The sequence below is a fragment of the Ambystoma mexicanum genome, chromosome 9 (genome assembly GCF_040938575.1).
Source record: "Ambystoma mexicanum isolate Mex_15411 chromosome 9, UKY_AmexF1_1, whole genome shotgun sequence".
Classification (NCBI taxonomy): Eukaryota; Metazoa; Chordata; class Amphibia; order Caudata; family Ambystomatidae; genus Ambystoma; species Ambystoma mexicanum.
The window spans coordinates 38,618,657-38,637,311 of NC_090931.1; the positions used below are offsets into that span (position 1 = coordinate 38,618,657).

General features: G+C 52.0%; 1 protein-coding gene across 7 annotated transcripts in view; it reads left to right on the forward strand.

Annotated features, from left to right (window-relative positions):
• IGSF9B (immunoglobulin superfamily member 9B) overlaps positions 1–18,655 on the forward strand; it is a 1,213,970-nt gene that overhangs the window by 509,347 nt on the left and 685,968 nt on the right. The window lies entirely within an intron of this gene.

The window sequence follows — 18,655 nt, forward strand, 5'->3', positions numbered from 1 at the left end:
TCGGTTCCCGGATGATCCTCATTGCTCCGGCGTGGGCTCGGAGGACGTGGTACCCGGACCTTCTCGACTTGTCCATCTGCCCTCCACGTCGTCTTCCCTACCGAGACGATCTGCTCTCACGGGAGGGGGGTCAGGTTCTCTATCCAGAGGTCAGATCCCTCAACCTTCACGCTTGGCTTCTGAGAGGTTGAGGTATAAGGATTGGGACCTCCCTGAAGACGTGATGGAGGTGTTGCTTTCGGCCCGGAGGCCAGCAACAAAGTCTTTGTACCGTTGCCGTTGGCGTAAGTTCTGCGACTGGTGCAGAGTTCAGAATGTGGATCCTTTTGCATGTGACATCCCCATGGTTCTGTCCTTTTTACTTTCTTTGGCCCACAGGGGCTTGCAAGTGGGTACCATTAAAGGTTACCTGGCGGCGCTGTCCGTCTTTAAGCGCTCGTCTGAAGAGTGTTCTTACTTTAAAATCCCTTTAATTTCACAGTTTCTGAAAGGGCTCACTAATGTGTTCCCTCCGTCACCTTTCCTGGTGCCTGGTTGGGATTTAAACCTTGTTCTTAGGTTTCTTATGGGTGCTCCGTTTGAGCCTTTACATTCTTGCCCTTTGAGGCTGTTAACTCTGAAAACTGTGTTTTTAGTTGCGGTTACTTCCGCTCGCAGAGTGAGTGAGTTACAGGCACTTTCAGTTAAGCCTCCCTTCACTGTATTTCACAAGGACAGGGTTGTCCTTCGTGTTCGTCCTTCTTTTCTTCCGAAGGTAGTGTCGGAATTTCATTTGGCCCAGAAGGTTGTTCTTCCGGCATTCTATCCTCCTCCGCATCCTGGTAAGGAAGAGGAGAGGCTCCATAGGCTTGATCCTAGGAGAGCTTTAAGCTTTTATGTTTCACGCATGTCCCGGGTCAGAGTGGACGATCAACTCTTTATTGGTTACGCTGGGAAGCGTTTGGGGGAAGCTGTGACGAAACAGACTTTGTCTCGCTGGATTATTTTAGCCATCTCGGAGTGTTACCGTTTGGCAGGTAAGGACCCACCGGCTGGCTTGCGGGCCCATTCTACCAGGGGTGTGGCTGCATCTACTGCACTGCAGAGGGGTGTTCCTATTCGCAACATTTGTGATGCAGCCACCTGGGCTTCAGTACATACATTTGTACGTCACTATTCCCTCGATTCCATCCGAGGGCAGGATCTGGCCTTTGGCAAGGCGGTCCTTTGCTCTGCTATTTGATTGGCTATTCTAAATTTTGATTCTAAATTCTTTCCCTCCTCCTTACTCTGGTACTGCTTTGGGAGTCTGTCATAGATATGGAATACGTCGGAGGACCCAATCCCCTCGAAGAACAAGTTACTTTCTTACCTGGTAACGTTCTTTCGATGGGATGGTCCGACGACGTATTCCATATCGCTCCCGCCCTGCCTTCCCCGCTGCAGAATTTCTTTTGCGATTGCAGCTTACGTTCCGCAAGGCTTTGTGTCTGACTGGCAGTTGACTTATGTCACACGTTCTGGGGGAAAAAACTACAACTGAGGCTACGGGCGTCGTGCGTCCTACTTATCACATCGGATGACGTCGGAGGAGGTCCTCGACGACGGCGCATCAACGTCATCGACGCAGGACGCAGACGCCGAAAAAAGTTTCCGAAGCAGCACAGCTGTGGTGATTACATGTCATAGATATGGAATACGTCGTCGGACCATCCCATCGAAAGAACGTTACCAGGTAAGAAAGTAACTTGTTCTTCGGGAGGATTGAGGGGGGAACCCCAACCCACCCTAACGACCTGTACAAGATCTTCATGAATTGGAAGCTTGAAAGACGCAAGCCATTCCTGTGTTGAAACAGAGGGTCCCCGCTGCTCACCCCTGTAGGCCAAAAATGAGTCTGGCAGCCTCAGTGGGCAAATCTCCTCCCTGCCATGGACTGTTAACGTGACGCCGCCCCCCCTTCCTTCCTGAACAGGCTTTGACTTTCTAATCCAGAGGTGCGCCGCATTACTCCCTCCAAATGAGAGATCCCCTATGCTAGTCCTCCCGAAAAATCTGTTGTTGATGTTCCTAGCAGTTCCCAAAACATCTGCCCTGAACGATACCTCCCAAGCAACTCGTGATGGCGGCCAGTTTTTCGGGATCCAGTGGTCGCCAGCTGACCCCCGAAAGCCCTCTGCCCTCTATCTCCTTTTAGTGCCTTCTTTACTACGATGTTATCAGACGAGGGTGCCCTTCCTGACAAAACACGCAATGGCTGCCTTCTTCGTCGTGGCCGCCCGCATGGATACCGCCAAACCTTGCAGGTATTTTAGGAACTTTCTTACGTCCCCTGTGGAATAGCTCCACCAGCCCCTGAGCTGCACAGAACTCCCTGAAACATTTGCCATAGGCCTTTTGTGTCTCCTGTGATATGGAAGCCTCAATCCGTGAGGCTAAATCCGGGCACCAAGCCCCCAAACTAGCTCAGCAAACAGCGTCATCTCCGGGGCTGCTGTTGGTAGGCAATGCTGGAACTCCTGCAATTTGAAACTGGCCAAGCATCAGCCGCACTGTTGTAAATGCCGGCACGTGTTTACCCGGAAAGCGCACATTTTTCATCAGACATAGGGCATGCTGCCATCTGGTTCTTAATCTAGCAGACCACTGACATGCTATCTGACCAAAACAGCACATCCCTGCCCCTTATGGCCGGCACCACTATTACAGAGAATAGCTCCAAGAATGTTGTGTTCCTGGTCAGGCCACTGTCCACCCAAGTGGTGGGCTACCGCTGCCCGCACCACATGGCCCTAAAACCTATGCTCCCCGCAGCGTCAGTGTAAAGCCCCAGTTGGCCACTGTCTTTTAATTCAATCGGCCGAACCAGTACCCCATTAAAGGAACGCCAGAAAGGTCTCGCACCCCACCTAGATCTTGCTTTGGCTCCCTCGATAGCTTGTGCGATGGTGTGTCTTGGTCCGCCCCGGACATTGCCCCTGCCATTGCTCTGCTCTGGAGAACGGCTAAATATTGGAATGATCTGCAGGGTGAAGTAAAGCTGCCCCAAAGGTACCCACCGTCTCCCTAAACTCCCGGGCCTTGTCCTCTGGGAGGCGGTACACCCCACTCTTGGAATCAATCTCGATGCCCAGGAAACAAAGCAATGTAAGGGGCCACTCAGTACCCCCAACTTCCCTGTCCTCTTCTGAAATGCCAGCAGTGCCTCTTCGCACTGGTCTGAGCCTTTTCAGCCCACAAACAAGACATCACGCAGCTAATGAAGCATGCGTGCTCCCTCACGCTCCCTCTGTCGCCCACTCCAGAAATGTGCCGAATGCCTGGAAATAGGGACAGGATAGGGAGCACCCTATTGGCATGCACTCGTTAAAGTAAAATTCCCCTCCAACTTGAAACCCCAACAAGTGGTAATCCTCGGGGTACACTGATAGTAAACGAAAAGCAGATTTGAAGTCAGATTTTGCCAACAAAGGTCCTCTACCCAATCGCCCCAATACTGCCCGTGCTTCATCGAAAGAGGCGTATCTATCAGAATCTAAGCGCCTCGTCAATGGCATCGTTCACTGATGCCCCCTTTGGGAACGATAAATCGTGCATTAATTAGAATGTGCCGGGCTCTTTTTTGGAAACAATGCCCACAGGTGAGCACACAAAATTCTGCAGGGAGGGGGCGGGGGGTGGATAGACGGGAATGATCCTGTCACCCTGCCTAGTTTCTCAACCCTGTCAAGTAATGCCATGGTTGGCTTTTTTGTGACCCCCGTCCCCCCCCCCCTCCCCTGGGACTGGCAGACTTGTAATACCGGACCGGAATCTGAAAACACAGCAATGGTACTCATTTGTCCATATACGCAGCACATGCACCCGCACGCGTGAGGGCAGGCCCGTCAGGGGCTCCCCAGAGTCTTACCCCTACTTATGCTCCTCGTTGCGTTTTGCACCCTTGACCTCCCTGTGTCCCAACACATCCCACAAAAGGAGCAGATGTGCTTAAACTTGCAGACTGGTCTTGCGCACATTGGTTTAGTAAAGGCCCACCAAGCACCCTAGCCCTTGTCCCGCAGTCCACCTGTCCATCTGTGCAGTCCCTGCCTTGGCGCCCCTGAACCTTTCATCGTAAACCAACAAAGCCCCAAAAGGGCAGTCATGGTACATGCACAGCACTAAATGATTCTATGACAATAGCTTCTGGTGAAGTTCTGGAGACTTTTCAAAGAATATAACCGAGAAAATAGCAAAACTCGTGGTCCAGTTGGCCAAGGACTTGTCCACGATGAACTTCCTATCCTTCTGATCCCGCTTTGTGTCCTTACACTCTTCCGCCAGGGAGAAAATATCAATGTATTGATCCGTAGACATTTTTCTAATGCCTTGCAACACATTCCAAGTAAGCATACCTGGTGGAGCTGCCTGAATTGGTGGGGGCCTTCTCTGTTGACCCGCCCCCGATATGTCCCCCGAAGATGTTGGCGCCCTCCTAGTGCCCCCCCATTTTCCTCCCAACACTCGTGCTACTTGTCCCCCTAGCGGGTTCCAGCCCAATCCAGGCATCTCCCCTGTGAACGACAAAGGTTGACTTACTGTTCCCCCAACCACCACAGCCCCAGGCGGGATCACCTTGCTCCCGCCTCGGCTGTTTTTGTATGTGCCCTGTTACTTTTCCCCCTCTCCCTTGATTAGGGCCCCCTCCCTATCACCCCGCCTAACTACTGACCAGATGCCTGTGGTAGACTTCGCCCTGACGGGAAAACCACATCCGCTGCTATGCTCGCCGCCCACCACCCTCCAAAATGTCCCCCAAATGGCCATCCCATTCCCCCACTAGATACCAGGCATTAGGGCCCCCACCCATAACCCTCACTCTGCCAGGTATTCATTGCCCATGTGTCGTTCTGGGTGTGGCACAATGGTGCCGGCAGTCGAGTTTGCGCGGGCCAGGATGGCAGGAACACAGCGGCGTGAAATCCCCAGGGTAAGGCACAGAACAGTGCTCCTTGCACTTTTGCCTACCCTTTTTTATGGGGCATTTCGTGCCACTGTGCTCCCCCACCGGGCCCGAGCCTGCAAAGCCGGCCTGGCCCCCTACTGGGGAACCACTACCCCTCCAATGCCCCCAGACTGCCCCCTCCCCCCCAAGGACAGGTCTGTTTCCTATTGTTTGGTGTGGAAGATGTGCGTCGCTTATCCGCTCTCAATTCCAGGCACGGCCAGGGGTGGACTGAGGGCCAAGAGTAGCCCTGGAAAGGCTTTTCCAAGTGGCCACGCTGTGTGAGCAAACCCAATGCCTCCAACTAGGGTTTGGGGGTTCTTCCACAAGAAGATTGGGGAAAAAAGGTCCACATTGTGAATTTGAAAGCACATTTGTTTGTATATAGGGGTTAAAAAGTAATTAAACATAAGAACTGACCTATAGATGGTGTTAAGAGGGATTCATGACACACTGAAGGCTTTAACAAATGATTTGCTTCCAAGGGATGTGGTTGATGAGGAGAGATGGATGGAAATGGGGGTGCATAGGAAACGGGGTAATAGGTGCAGAAAACCATAGTGCTCTGGACGCCAGCTACCACCTATGATATGATATGACATTTATAACGTGTGTATTCACAAGTGTTTCAGGGGGAACCAGAGGGAAAACAAAGTCAACGACCCTACTAGCTCAAGTGACATTGAGATCACACAAGTGCAGGGGAGAGCAAAAGTGCCAGGGTAAGGGGAGGAAGGGCAAGTAGTGCGGCCAGCAGGTGGCAAATGCAAGGGTTAAAAGTGCAGACAACAGGTGCCTAATAAGTGCTGGTAAGGGAACTGTAGGGTTTGCAGATACAGACCCAAGTGCAGGGGTTGCCAGGAGGTAGTGCAGCTGTGCAACTGGGTGGGCAGGGACCTGGGCCCGAAATTCAGAGGGTAGCCAGGTGAACCAGTGCAGTATCAGACAGGAGATCAGCAGGGAAGAGGAAGGTCTTGAGGTGCTTCCGGAACCGGAGATGGTTCTGCTCAAGTTTCAGAGAGGCAGGGAGGCTGTTCCAGAGGGAGGAGCCAGCCAAAATGAGAGATGTACCCCCAACTCGTCGCTTGGAGAAACGACTGACCCTGAGGGAGTTGTAGGTGGAGGAGCGAAGAGCTTGAGTAGGAAGCTATTTCCGAAGAGAGAGTTGGAGGTATTGCGGTCCCAGGCCCCAGAAGGCCTTGTAGATAATGCAAAGGGTCTTGAACTTGATCCTTGCAGCCACCGAGAGCCAATGAAGAGAGTTCAGTCCTGGAGAGATACGATCCCTGGGCTTGAGGCCAAGGACAACTCTTGCAATCCTGTTCTGGGTAAGTTGCAGAGGGCATAGAGTAGAAGCAGGCAGATTTAAAAAGAGGCTGCTGCAGTAGTCAAGCGTAGAGAGAACCAGAGCTCTGGAGACAGTGAGCTTCTGGGGGAAGGAGAGGAAAGGAAGACTACCTCTGAGGATGTGCAGTCGGTAATTTGACTTCTTAGAGACATCAGAGATGTGAGGAGAGAAGGAGAGTGTGGAGTCAAAGATGACCTGGAGGTATCCGGATATGTCACTTGGTTGGCATTGCCGGAGGCCCATGGTGCAGAGCCCACCAGGAAATCGCCAGAGGTCTCTGTAAGCCAGCCCACCACTTGCTGGATACGTCACTTGGGTGGCATTGCCGTAGGCCCATGGTGCAGAGCCCCACCAGGAAATCGCCAGAGGTCTCTGTAAGCCAGCCCACCACTTGCCGGATACGTCACTTGGATGGCATTGCCGGAGGCCCATGGTGCAGAGCCCACCAGGAACTCGCCAGAGGTCTCTGTAAGCCAGCCCACCACTTGCCGGATACGGCACTTGGGTGGCATTACCGTAGGACCATGGTGCAGAGCCCCACCAGGAAATCGCCAGAGGTCTCTGTAAGCCAGCCCACCACTTGCCGGATACGTCACTTGGGTGGCATTGCCGGAGGCCCATGGTGCAGAGCCCCACCAGGAAATCGCCAGTATTCTCTGTATGCCAGCCCACCACTTGCCGGATACGTCACTTGGGTGGCATTGCCGGAGGCCCATGGTGCAGAGCCCCACCAGGAAATCGCCAGAGGTCTCTGTATGCCAGCCCACCACTTGCCGGATACGTCACTTGGGTGGCATTGCCGTAGGCCCATGGTGCAGAGCCCCACCAGGAAATCGCCAGAGGTCTCTGTAAGCGAGCCCACCACTTGCCGGATACGTCACTTGGGTGACATTGCCGGAGGCCCATGGTGCAGAGCTCCATCAGGAAATCGCCAGTATTCTCTGTATGCCAGCCCACCACTTGCCGGATACGTCACTTGGGTGGGATTGCCGGAGGCCCATGGTGCAGAGCCCCACCAGGAAATCGCCAGTATTCTCTGTATGCCAGCCCACCACTTGCCGGATACGTCACTTGGGTGGGATTGCCCGAGGCCCATGGTGCAGAGCCCCACCAGGAAATCGCCAGTATTCTCTGTATACCAGCCCACCACTTGCCGGATACGTCACTTGGGTGGCATTGCCAGAGGCCCATGGCGCAGAGCCCCACCAAGAAATCGCCAGTATTCTCTGTAGGCCAGCCCACCACTTGCCGGATACTTCACTTGGGTGGGATTGCCCGAGGCCCATGGTGCAGAGCCCCACCAGGAAATCGCCAGTATTCTCTGTAAACCAGCCCACCACTTGCCGGATACGTCACTTGGGTGGGATTTCATGTAGGGTGGGGGAGGACTACCTTTTAGCACCACTTGACAATCATTTTGTTGTTCTCACCTGGTCCTCACAGAGGAGTCTTGATGACAAAGTGTGGGTGCTCGCTTGCTGGTGCCACCCAGAGTGTGGAAGAGATGTTACAGGTGCCAAACTGCCATCCCATAGAGTCTGGCTTCTTTTTAGTGGGCCCAATAGTCAGAATGATACATCTATAAACAATCTGTGAGCCGCACATCGCCTGAGAATGAAAGCACCTTTAAGAAAGCGGCCATCTTTCAAGAGTTCCTAAAGCCAAAAGCTTCAACCGAAAATACGAAGGATGGGCTCAAGATAGCAACATGTTTCCTGTTGACGTGGCCTGCGGTATAACAACTAAAGAACCTCGTTCTTGGCTTACTGCAAATGATGGGCACCCCTGAAAGTGTTGATACCCTTGCCACAGGGCTAACATATAAGGGTCTGTGGGGGCCAGTTTTCAAACAAAATCATGCCAACAGCGGGCCAACGATTGGCCTTCCAGGCAAGGACCACCAGCCCTCTTTTGGTGCCTGAAGAGCAGGCAACCTACTGCATGCTAGTTGCACATTGTTTTGCCGAAGTACTTTACGTTTTAATTTACTTCAAGAACATTAATTTGATGTAAAAAAAAACATTAATGGGGGTCCCCCATATCCTTCTTCCCGCCACTTCACACCCCACCGGCCATAACCCTAACCTCCCCACGAAGAAATTAGAACAAAGTTATTTGCTTTAGCAAAAGAGCGGTCTACGCTGTATGCTGGTCAGCAGGAGACTTAGCAGACACTGTAGAAGTCAACCTAAGCAGGGCTAGGGATCGGGTCTCCACAGATGGCGAAAGGGGAGGATTACTTGGAGATCCAGTGGTCACATTGTTGACTCTGGAACAGGACAGCAGAGATCTCGTCCTGGCTTCCCATCTTCAGTTCAGTGGCCCTAGGCGTTTACCTGTTTAGGCTTTGTGGCCAGAAGAATGGTGGCTTCAGAAGCAATCCTGCTGCTCTGCTTCTGTGATGTTTCCTCGATGAAATGTGTGAGGCCCATTAGCTCGAATTTGTGTGTCCATCTTGTTACACATTTGGCTGCAAACAAAAGTGGGGGACACCGTCTGCAACTCTGCCCACGCCCCCTCCCCTTAATAAATACCTAAACCTAACCCCATGTATATTTGCAGCTAACTGTGTAAAAGAAAGAGAACAAATGGGCCTCGAACAAATGGAGTTGAAGGCGCTGCTGTCTGGGGGAAAGGGGCACCTCCAGAAGCGCTCACATGTTCTTGCGTTGAGGCAGCACAGGAGGGGACATGGACTGGCCAAGAATATGAGATGGGGATAAGGGGCAAGAGAAGAGACCATCATCTGTTGAAAATTGAGACCCAAAACCAGAGTGGACTACCATGACGTCAAACCTTCCTTTGAAGGATTAGACCATAGGTAAGGAGACAATCCTTCTTTGGCTACACCCATGCCTACTGGAACACCATCCCAGTGGGAATCCAAACTGGGACAAACAAGTGCAGCTCAGGAAAGAATTCAAGAACATACTCCTCAGGCAATACCTAGGTCCCTTGCAGTCTCGAATGACATCCCACCCACCCCCATGGCCGAAACATTGTGCCATATATTGCACCCCCCTCCTTACCACCTACGTTACCCTTGATGACCTGTGTCGTTCTCCGTTGCTTCCCGGCTCAGTTTAATTATACTCTGGATAATGAATCAGGAGTGCAAGCAAATGTAACAATGTTCTTGAAAATAGTTAGGTACTTGTGGCAAATAGGTTTCTAAGTGACCTAACCCGTCTCTGGGCTCAGAAATGGAGCACAGAGGCAGTTAGCAGCCACTAGTACCTTCTTGGCGGTTCTTGGTGGTTCAGCAGTGCTGACACAGACTTCTTGGCGCTGTTTGAAGAAAGGGAGAGAGCAAAAGGCAGCCATGGAGGGTCCTGCTGGTTAAAATGTGCTGAACAGTTCTTAAAACACACTCCAATCAGTTCAATAGCGAAAAACAGTAGGATCTAGACTGTCTTGGATCTCGGGGTGTTGTGAGTCCCATTCCAGGGGCTCAGGGACACGATGGGTCCTTTTCTGTTGCTCCCAAACGTGGAGAAGGCTGGCATACAACTGCAGGGGTCCTCCAAGACAGTAAGGTCATGGGTACCGCTATGGCTGGCAGAGAGGCAGTCTTACTCCAGCAGCAGATCCCACCCAATGGTCCCTGGAGATGGTTACGAGATAGAGCTGGCCTCTGCCTTGGAACCCTGCCTTCACCTCTCAACTGGAGGACTTTAGAGAGGACTGCTCGCTCAGCAAGGGCCAGTGTAATCTTCTGAGTCCTGATGATTCCCAAGATGACTCAAAGAAGTGGTGGGAGACCCCTTCTTCTAGAGGCAAAATATCCCCAGTCGATTGGACTAGAGCTAGCCTGCTTTAGGAGTCCAATCCCTGCTCTCAAAATGAGTGGACTTTGCCCTTATGATGTCACACCCAAGTGCTTTGCTCGAGAGGAATGGAGGGCACGGGAAAGAGAAAAGGGAGGCAGGGAGAATCAAGATGACCTGACCTTCCAAAAACTGTACAGAACCCTCTCTGGCTGCCATAGCTCTGCCCCTCCCTTTCTTAATAGGATCAAAGGCCTTTAGAAATGCAGCACCCTGGTGTGAGGCTGGGCTCTCTGTGAATGGGTTTGCCTCTTGGTTTCTGTTCCCAGCCAGTGTCCTGTGGAGTGGCTGTTTTGGGAGAAAGGGTACTACCTGCCCTTACAAAGGAACAAAGGGAACCACTCCCCCAAGGCTGGTCCGGTCAGTAGTCTGGGATGGGACGTGTCTGGGAGCAATACACATAATCCTTCCACAGCTGAACTGGACCACAGGCCTCACACTTGTGAAACATCAATTTAATGTGGCTGGGATAACTCTGAGAGATGCTGGCCTCCATTCCCTACCTCAGGTATGCCTATATTAACAGTTTTATGTGCCACCAGGACAACATCTTCAGGGTTATGCAGTTTTTGCAACAGGGGTGCTTATCTTAAATGCAGCCCTTGCGCTGCAAAGACTTGGGTGTCACTGCAGCTGTCAGAAGGGCACCTGTGACCTCTGACACCTGCTCTGTCCCACTGGTAAAGCAGGTGCTGCAAATAAGGCTACTGATGCTGCAGGGCACAGGGACACACTATGCTTGTTGGCATGAATCTTATGAAAGGGGAATCTGATCAGCAGATTTCCCTTTCAGAGATGGAATTGGCCACATCCTTTTATTATTTAATGAAAAATCAGAAAGGCCAGTGGTTTCACGCCCTCACCCGATGGCAATTCATCACCGTGGTGAGCGCTTTGGGCGATAAATCAGTTAATACCACTGTGTGTGAAGCATTGTGATGCCACCTGACCCAGGGTGCAGTGCCTACTGTCAAAATTAAAAGTGACACGTGATAACATTTATTGCTGGCTTCTAGAGACCCTTCAGTGAATTGATGGACAACTTTCACCTGTGTCAGAGAGGGCGCAATGCTGTTTAGCGGGCCAGTGTCCCTGCAAGGCGCTGGGGTAGAGAGCGAGTCCGGTACATGTTGGACAGTCGTCCCTGACGTGGGGCTGACACTTGCTCTGTCCTGCCTGCCTTTCAATGCCAGACGCTCGCATTTCCCATAATCCAGCTGGCAGTGGCTCCGTTCACTCCTGCGTGTACACACACACGGGCACTGCAATAGGAACTGCAAACTGACATGTTGTCATTTTCGCTCTCACCCAAGAGTCCAATGTCTCATGAGCAGAGCTCTGAATTTCAACATTTATGTTATCTGTCAACACCGTTGTGTGGGCGGGCCGCCGTTGTGGCCCTGGTCTGAGACGTGCAGGACGTGACGTCAGGGGAAGGGGAGGGACGAGGGAACCTTGCGGCAGTTGCCGCCTGTATCTAAAGAAAGGAGGTTGTGCACTAACCCCGGCTCCCGCGTATCATTGGCCTAGGGGCCTGCGCACATGTGAGTCCCCTGGCGGGGGTCCATCACTGGCGACGAGCGGGCAAGTGACCCACCAGTGCCGTGTCAAGGTCTGCAGCCCAGCAGTCTAGCGCATCGGCGCGCCTCGGCCACGGTCACCGCTGGCAAGCCGCGCACCGCCTCAGGCTCACGAGGCACCACGGAATGGCGCAGTGAAGCACGCAGCCGTTGGGAGGGGCCTGGGAGATTTGCGCCTGCTCCCCAGCGCGGAGAGAAGCGCCCGCTCGTGGCTCGGCACACCAGGAAAGCACGTGCAGCGGAGGGAGCTGCAGGCCAAGAGTGCAGAGCACAGACCCAGGAAAAATCGAGGCATCACGCGGGTAAGCACTGCCCATGACCAGCGCATATTGTGCACTCCACCCAGCACACGAAATCTGCTGCTCATAAGGCACGTGCAACTCGCCCCACGTGCGGCCCAATTAGTGGAGAACCGGCACGGACAATGCAGGAAGCCGAAGCCCCAGCCCATCAAAGGCAGGGAGGAGAGACCACGAAGAGGTTAAACCCATAACTCACTCTTAGAAAGAGGGATACACATCGAAGCATGCCACCAGAGTCAGCAACCACCGAACACAGGGTCTCAGGACACCGGCCATAATGTCGGACTCAGCGAGCACCACAGCCTCATCTTCAGGAGGGGCGGGAGCAGCAGCATCTTCGTCAGGAGGAGCTGATGCCACACAAGACAACAACCAGCCCACACAAAATGAAGGGGGGCGCATCTCAAGTCATTCACATGCCAAACCCCTTTGAAATACGGGACACCTCAAATCTAGGACCCCGCTGGACCATATGGCTCCGGGATTTCAAATTTTACACTGGTGCCATAGGTCTAACAGATGATACAAAACTAAAGAATACATTATTCATGGCAGTGAGAGACATCGTGGGCGAATTACTTAATGTAGACACGTCGCATATGGAGAACTACACGCCAAACTGCCAGACAATTTTGTACCACACACGAATGTTGATTATGAACGCCACATCGTTCACACGACCAGGCAAGAAAAGGGAGAGTCCATAGACAACTTTGTAATGCGCCTTCGCATTAAATTGAAACACTGCGAATTCCACAAATACTCCAATGAAGAAGCGCTCAGAAACCAAGTGATTGCAGGATGCCTCTCACAACCATTCCTCAAACAACTCCTACAAAAACAGAGATCCTTGGAAGAAATCTTAGCACTGGCCCGCATGGAAGTCGCAGTTGACTCACAACTGGACAACCTAGGAAAAGTGTCCTTACAACAACACGTCGAAAACACCGAAACAGTCCACAAACTTTACTCGAACCCTACCCAAGGAGGAAAACGCCCCGAGGCCACATGCTACAAATGCGGGTACGAATATCCCCATGCGGGGGAATGCCCGGCCATAGGACAACAATGCGCTGCATGTGGGGGCATGGATCATTACAGGGCCATGTGCAAGAATGCACCGATACACACGCCAGGCAAACCCCGAACTCAAGACAGGCGCAGATACATCCGCCAGAGCTCACCCAGGTTCAGAGGGGAGAGCGACCGGAAACCCACGAGGAGAGAAGACAGCGATCGGAAAAGCCACTACACGCGGGAGGACAGACTCTCGTCCGAGGACACGAGACGCTCACACAGAAGATGTTTCGTAAGATACATTGAGACACGGTCCCCCACCAGCAGCGACACCCCATTGTCAGAGGAAGATCAAAGGAAGAAGGGGTATGTGTGGGCCATAAAAGACAACACTGCAGCTATCCAACACAGCCCCGTACTGACACTACACGTGAACAACACCCCGCTAAAATTTCTAATAGGCACCGGAGCGACGGTCAATATCATCAGCGAACAAGCATACAAATCGCTTGCACCGCAGCCAAAGATCAAGAAAGAGGTGGTGGACATCTACCCCTATGGCTCCACAACACCTTTGCCATGCAAAGGCACGATCACGGCCTGGTGCACTCACAAGGAACACACAGCAAGGATCCCGTTGCACATTCTAAAAACCGAAGCTAACAGCGGGTGCATTCTAAGCTTCAGAACAGCCGTAGACATGGGACTGGTACACATCTTATACCAGTTGATGGCGCATGAATATTTCGCTAAACCAGAAGCGATCGAGCAATCTTTACCGAAACTAAAGAACAGGAAGGTACACCATCACATAAATCCACTCGTCAAACCCATGGCCCAACATTACTGAGGGATTCCGTTCAACATACAAAGGCAGGAAGAAGAGGAACTTGACAAACTGATCAAGATGAACGTAATTGAACCGTATCGGGACCCACACCCTGGGTGTCGCCCATCGTCCCTGTACCCAAGAAGTCACCAGATGGGTCCATACGCCTGTGTCGACATGCGCAGAGCCAACATCGCCATTGAGAGAGAGAGGCACCAGGCACCCAGGATCACGGACATGATCCATCTTCTTCACGGAGCAAGAATCTTCTCAAAGCTAGATTTGACGAAAGGCTACCACCAAATTGAAACTGCGCCTGAATCTCGATATATCACCACGTTTGTAACACACCTTGGCCTTTTTCAATACAAAAGACTCCGTTTTGGCATCTCCTCTGCCGCCGAAAATTTTCGAGAGGAGATTCACAAAGTGATTTGACATGTCCCAAACTGTTTGAACTATTCAGAGGATGTCCTTGTATACGGCAAGATGTAAGAGGAACACGACGTGGCACTACAGAGTATGTCAGGCACTGGAGGAAGCAGGACTAACACTAAACAAAACAAAATGTGAGTTCTCGAAGGGTTCACTGAGATTCTTTGGTCACATTTTCTCGGACAAAGGAATGAGACCAGATCTGGAAAAAGTCAAGGCACTCAACTCAGCCACCCCCCTCCGTGACCACGACGGACCTGCGATCATTTCTGGGTTTGGCCAGCTACTGCTCCAGATACCTGAAGGACTACGCCACTGTGAGCAACCCATTACGCCTGCTCACGCGCAAAGACACGCCATTCATATGTTCAACGGAGTGCCAAGAGGCATTCAAAGCGATACAGGGTTCCAACTCGCAGGCGGAAGACATGGCATACTTCGACGCCAGCCGAGACACCGAAATAATTGTGGACGCCAGCCCCATAGGACTCGGCGCCATACTCACCCAAAAGGACCCAAAAGACCCACGCAACACCCACATAGTGGCGTATGCCAGCCGAAGCCTGACAACCACGGAACAGGCATACTCACAAGTGGAAAAAGAAAGCCTGGCAGTAGTATGGGCCTGCGAGTATTTTCATCTGTTTCTGTTCGGCAAGGAATTCACGATAGTCACCGATCACCAGGCACTGCTCACCATCTATGGCAACCCCAAAGCCAGGATGCCGCCAAGAATAGCCAGATGGGGTTTACAGCTACAAGACTATAAATTCACAATAAAACACCGACCTTGGAAAGAGGAAAACCCTGCTGATTACCTCTCCCGCCATCCAACGGCCTCAACCACGTCTCAACCATCCATCGCAGACGCATACATAAACTATGTCATACACCACCTACAACCGCTGCCAGTCGGATGGGCGGAGCTGTCGGTGCAGTCGGAATCAGACCCAGCACTCCGAATCGCAAGGCACTGCTTGCAGACAGACAAGAAGACCCTCATGAGACAGCAAGCAAGGGCGGAAACAGACACGGCATGGGAAGACGTCAAGTGGCTTGACCAAGTCCGAGAGGAATTAACGGTGGTAGAGAACAACGTACTGCTAAAAGGCTGCAAAGTTATCATCCCACGAACTCTCTGGGAAAGGACAGTACACCTGGACCACGAAGGACACCGAGGGGTGGCTGCCACGAAGCGCCTTCTCCGCCAAAAGGTGTGGTTCCCGCAGCTTGACCTCCTGGTAGAAACCATCGTGGGAGGCTGCCACATCTGCGCACAGGTATTCCCACCTCCACACCCAAATCCCTTACAGACGTCACTGCTACCGAACAAAGTGTGGGAGGAGCTCGCCGTAGACTTATTGGCCAAGTGAGCGATGGCACGCATGTGGTTGTGCTCATGGATGAACACTCAGTATACCCGGACGCGCAGATCATAGAAAGCAGTGCAACATCAAGCGTCATCCCAGCACTCGACCGGATGCTATCAGCGTACGGCATTCCCAAGGTCATAAAATCGGACAACGGTCCCACCTTCATAATCCACGACTTCCAAAAGTTTGCAAACTATATGGGGTTTCAACATCAAATAATAACCCCTCGCTGGCCCCAGGCAAACAGCATGGCCGAAAGATTCCTGGCCAGCATCAAGAGGACATTGCAAATTGCCCATGTTCAAATTCAAAACAAACCATTCGAGCAGGCTCTCAACCAACTGCTCAGAGAATACAGACACACACCCCATATCACGACGGGGGTATGCCCCGCAGACCTGTTATTCCGGAGGCCGATCACCACGAGGTTACCAGAGGATCCAAGACCACAAGAAACGACAACTCTGGAACAAGAGGCGAGAGTAAATGATGAAGCGAGCAAGGCAAAAACAAAGGAAGTCACCAACAGGAAGAGACGGGCCCGCAAGAATTTAATGCAACCAGGTGATGAAGTATGGCTCAGACAACCAAAAAATCGAAAGGAAGAAGCCACCTTCGCACCCACCCCCCTCATTGTAACACACAAGAAAGGCACCATGGTTATGGCACAGAGGAGTGACTGCTCGTCAGTGACCAGGAACAGCCCGCATTTCAAACACGTCATGCCGCACCAGGGAGATTGTTGGGAAATGGACATAGACTGTGAAGAGGACAGACTCCATGAAGAACCCTACCACGGAGAAGGGGAAGAGTCGGGAAGTGAAGCAAACTCTGCGACACCCGCGACGGAGAGGATGACCCCGAGCAAGGCGAGGCGTCCCCAGAGGAGCCGCATGAAACCACTCCGCCTCATAGAAGAAATGGGGTGAGAAGAAAGACAATGGCCTTGCATGTTAAAAAAGGGGGGAGATGTTAGCTGTCCACACCGTTGTGTGGGCGGGCCGCCGTTGCGGCCCTGGTCCGAGACGTCCAGGACGTGATATCAGGGGAAGGAGAGGGACGAGGGAACGTTGCGAACTGCCGCCTGTATCTAAATAAAGGAGGTTGTGCACTAACCCCGGCTCCTGCGTATTATTGGCCTACGGGCCTGCGCGCCTGCGAGTCCCCTGGCGGGGCTCCAACAATTACTTGCATGCTACATCCGTGCCATTGTGCCTATGCCAACGTTTTTGCACTTGCACGCACGTCATCCATGCATTACAAGAAACAAGATGCAGGCAAGGTTTTCTTCCTGCAAGCATTCCACTTCACACCATTTTTTGCATGAATTATTTATAACTTAGTTTGCTGTCATCTGCATAGAGGTGCGAAAACGTGGTAAAAAACTAGAGGCGCGCGCGCCATGAAGAAAAAGCAGTATGGGGAGTGCAGGGATGCACGCGCATTGCAGCATTTCATGCACCCTGGAATCGCTTCCAATAATGCCCCAGATTCAGCCCAATGATAGCAGAAAGCAGTCCTGTGTAGCGCCCGACAGCCAGGAGGGGGGATTCTGGGCGCCCTCGGATTCCTGAAGACGTAGTGCATCTTTCATGCGGATTGGCCGCTTTCAGGAGGTCCCGGGCAGTGACGACCAGGCTACATCTCGTTTTAGGCAGAGGAACCCTTGCTGCTTTCAGGCGACTTGGAATAGGACACTCTTACCCTTAATCTCTCCAATCTGTGCCACTCCTCTCCAAAGTTGAATAATATTTGGTAGCCATTATTCAGAGCTGAGAGTCCTAAGCCTCCCTGGCTCGGAGTAGGGAAGATAACCTATTTCCACCATAACTGCTATTGTTCTCTGCCACTCTTGAGCATATAACACTCCATTTTCTGAACATTGTATTCATTTCGTCGACTATACTTTTGCATTCCCAAGGTCTGTATCTTGATCACAAATGGCGATTCTTCATTGGTTGCTGTCCGTGTTGCCCCACCTGTCTTGTCTCTGCCCACAGTCTGACCTTGCAATTCTCCCTTGCAAGGCCTTGCTTGGCCCTTATTAAAAGAAACATCCTAACAGATCTGGGCACTCTCTCGATATTCCTTCTTCCAGTCTTGACTTCTCCCTGTGGCCTCTTGGAAGCTCCTTGTCGAACAGCCCTGGTGCCAATTCCTTGGTTAAGTGCCACATCAGGCACATGTTATCCCCGGCACACCCTGCCACAATGAAGCCACAATGGCATTCTTCTGGCATAACACTCAGAAACAATGCCGGCTCTCAGTAGCTTGGCCTTGTGTGTGCCTCTCAATACCTGTTAGAGACTGCTTCAAATGCAGCCAGGTCTTTGTGCCATACCGCTCCATTATCTACTGCCCCAAATCCATTTATTCTTTAAATTATCAACTTGTGAAGCCTCTATCACCTGCCACCACAAAAGTGTGACAAGCTTGCTCACTTCTTCTCAAACAACATGTCTCAGTTGGGTACACCTATTGTCCAGACATCGCTGCAGCTTAAGTTCCCAAACTGCTTGGATCCGCGGCCTATTAAGCTCTTCTCATGCTTACGGAGGGCCTTTCCTGCTTCTCTGATGAAATGTTGCTCTTCTCTGTTCTTCTTCTCCTGGCTTTCCTTTGTAATCTGTTCCTGTGCATAGAGGACATTTCCTAATGAAGTTTGCCACGTCCCCCCACTGCTGGAAACTCTACTTTGGACCCCCTTAAACTCCAAAACGGTCAGCCTTTCATTAGTACTGTTCCCTTTACAGGGAAGGCCTTTTTGGGGAACAGGCTCTTTTCCCTGAATGTTTGCCCCCTGCACCCCACTCTGTGTGGTTTTTGTCATTGCTGCAGCCCTGAAATGGTCGAGCCATAAGTGCACGTCTTCTCTAGGGGCTGGATGTTGGCTGGGGCGGGCGTGCCCTTCTAGTGTATGTCATAGTTTCAGCAGAGTTGCATAATCTTGACCACCACAACATTCTGATGTTGGGGGC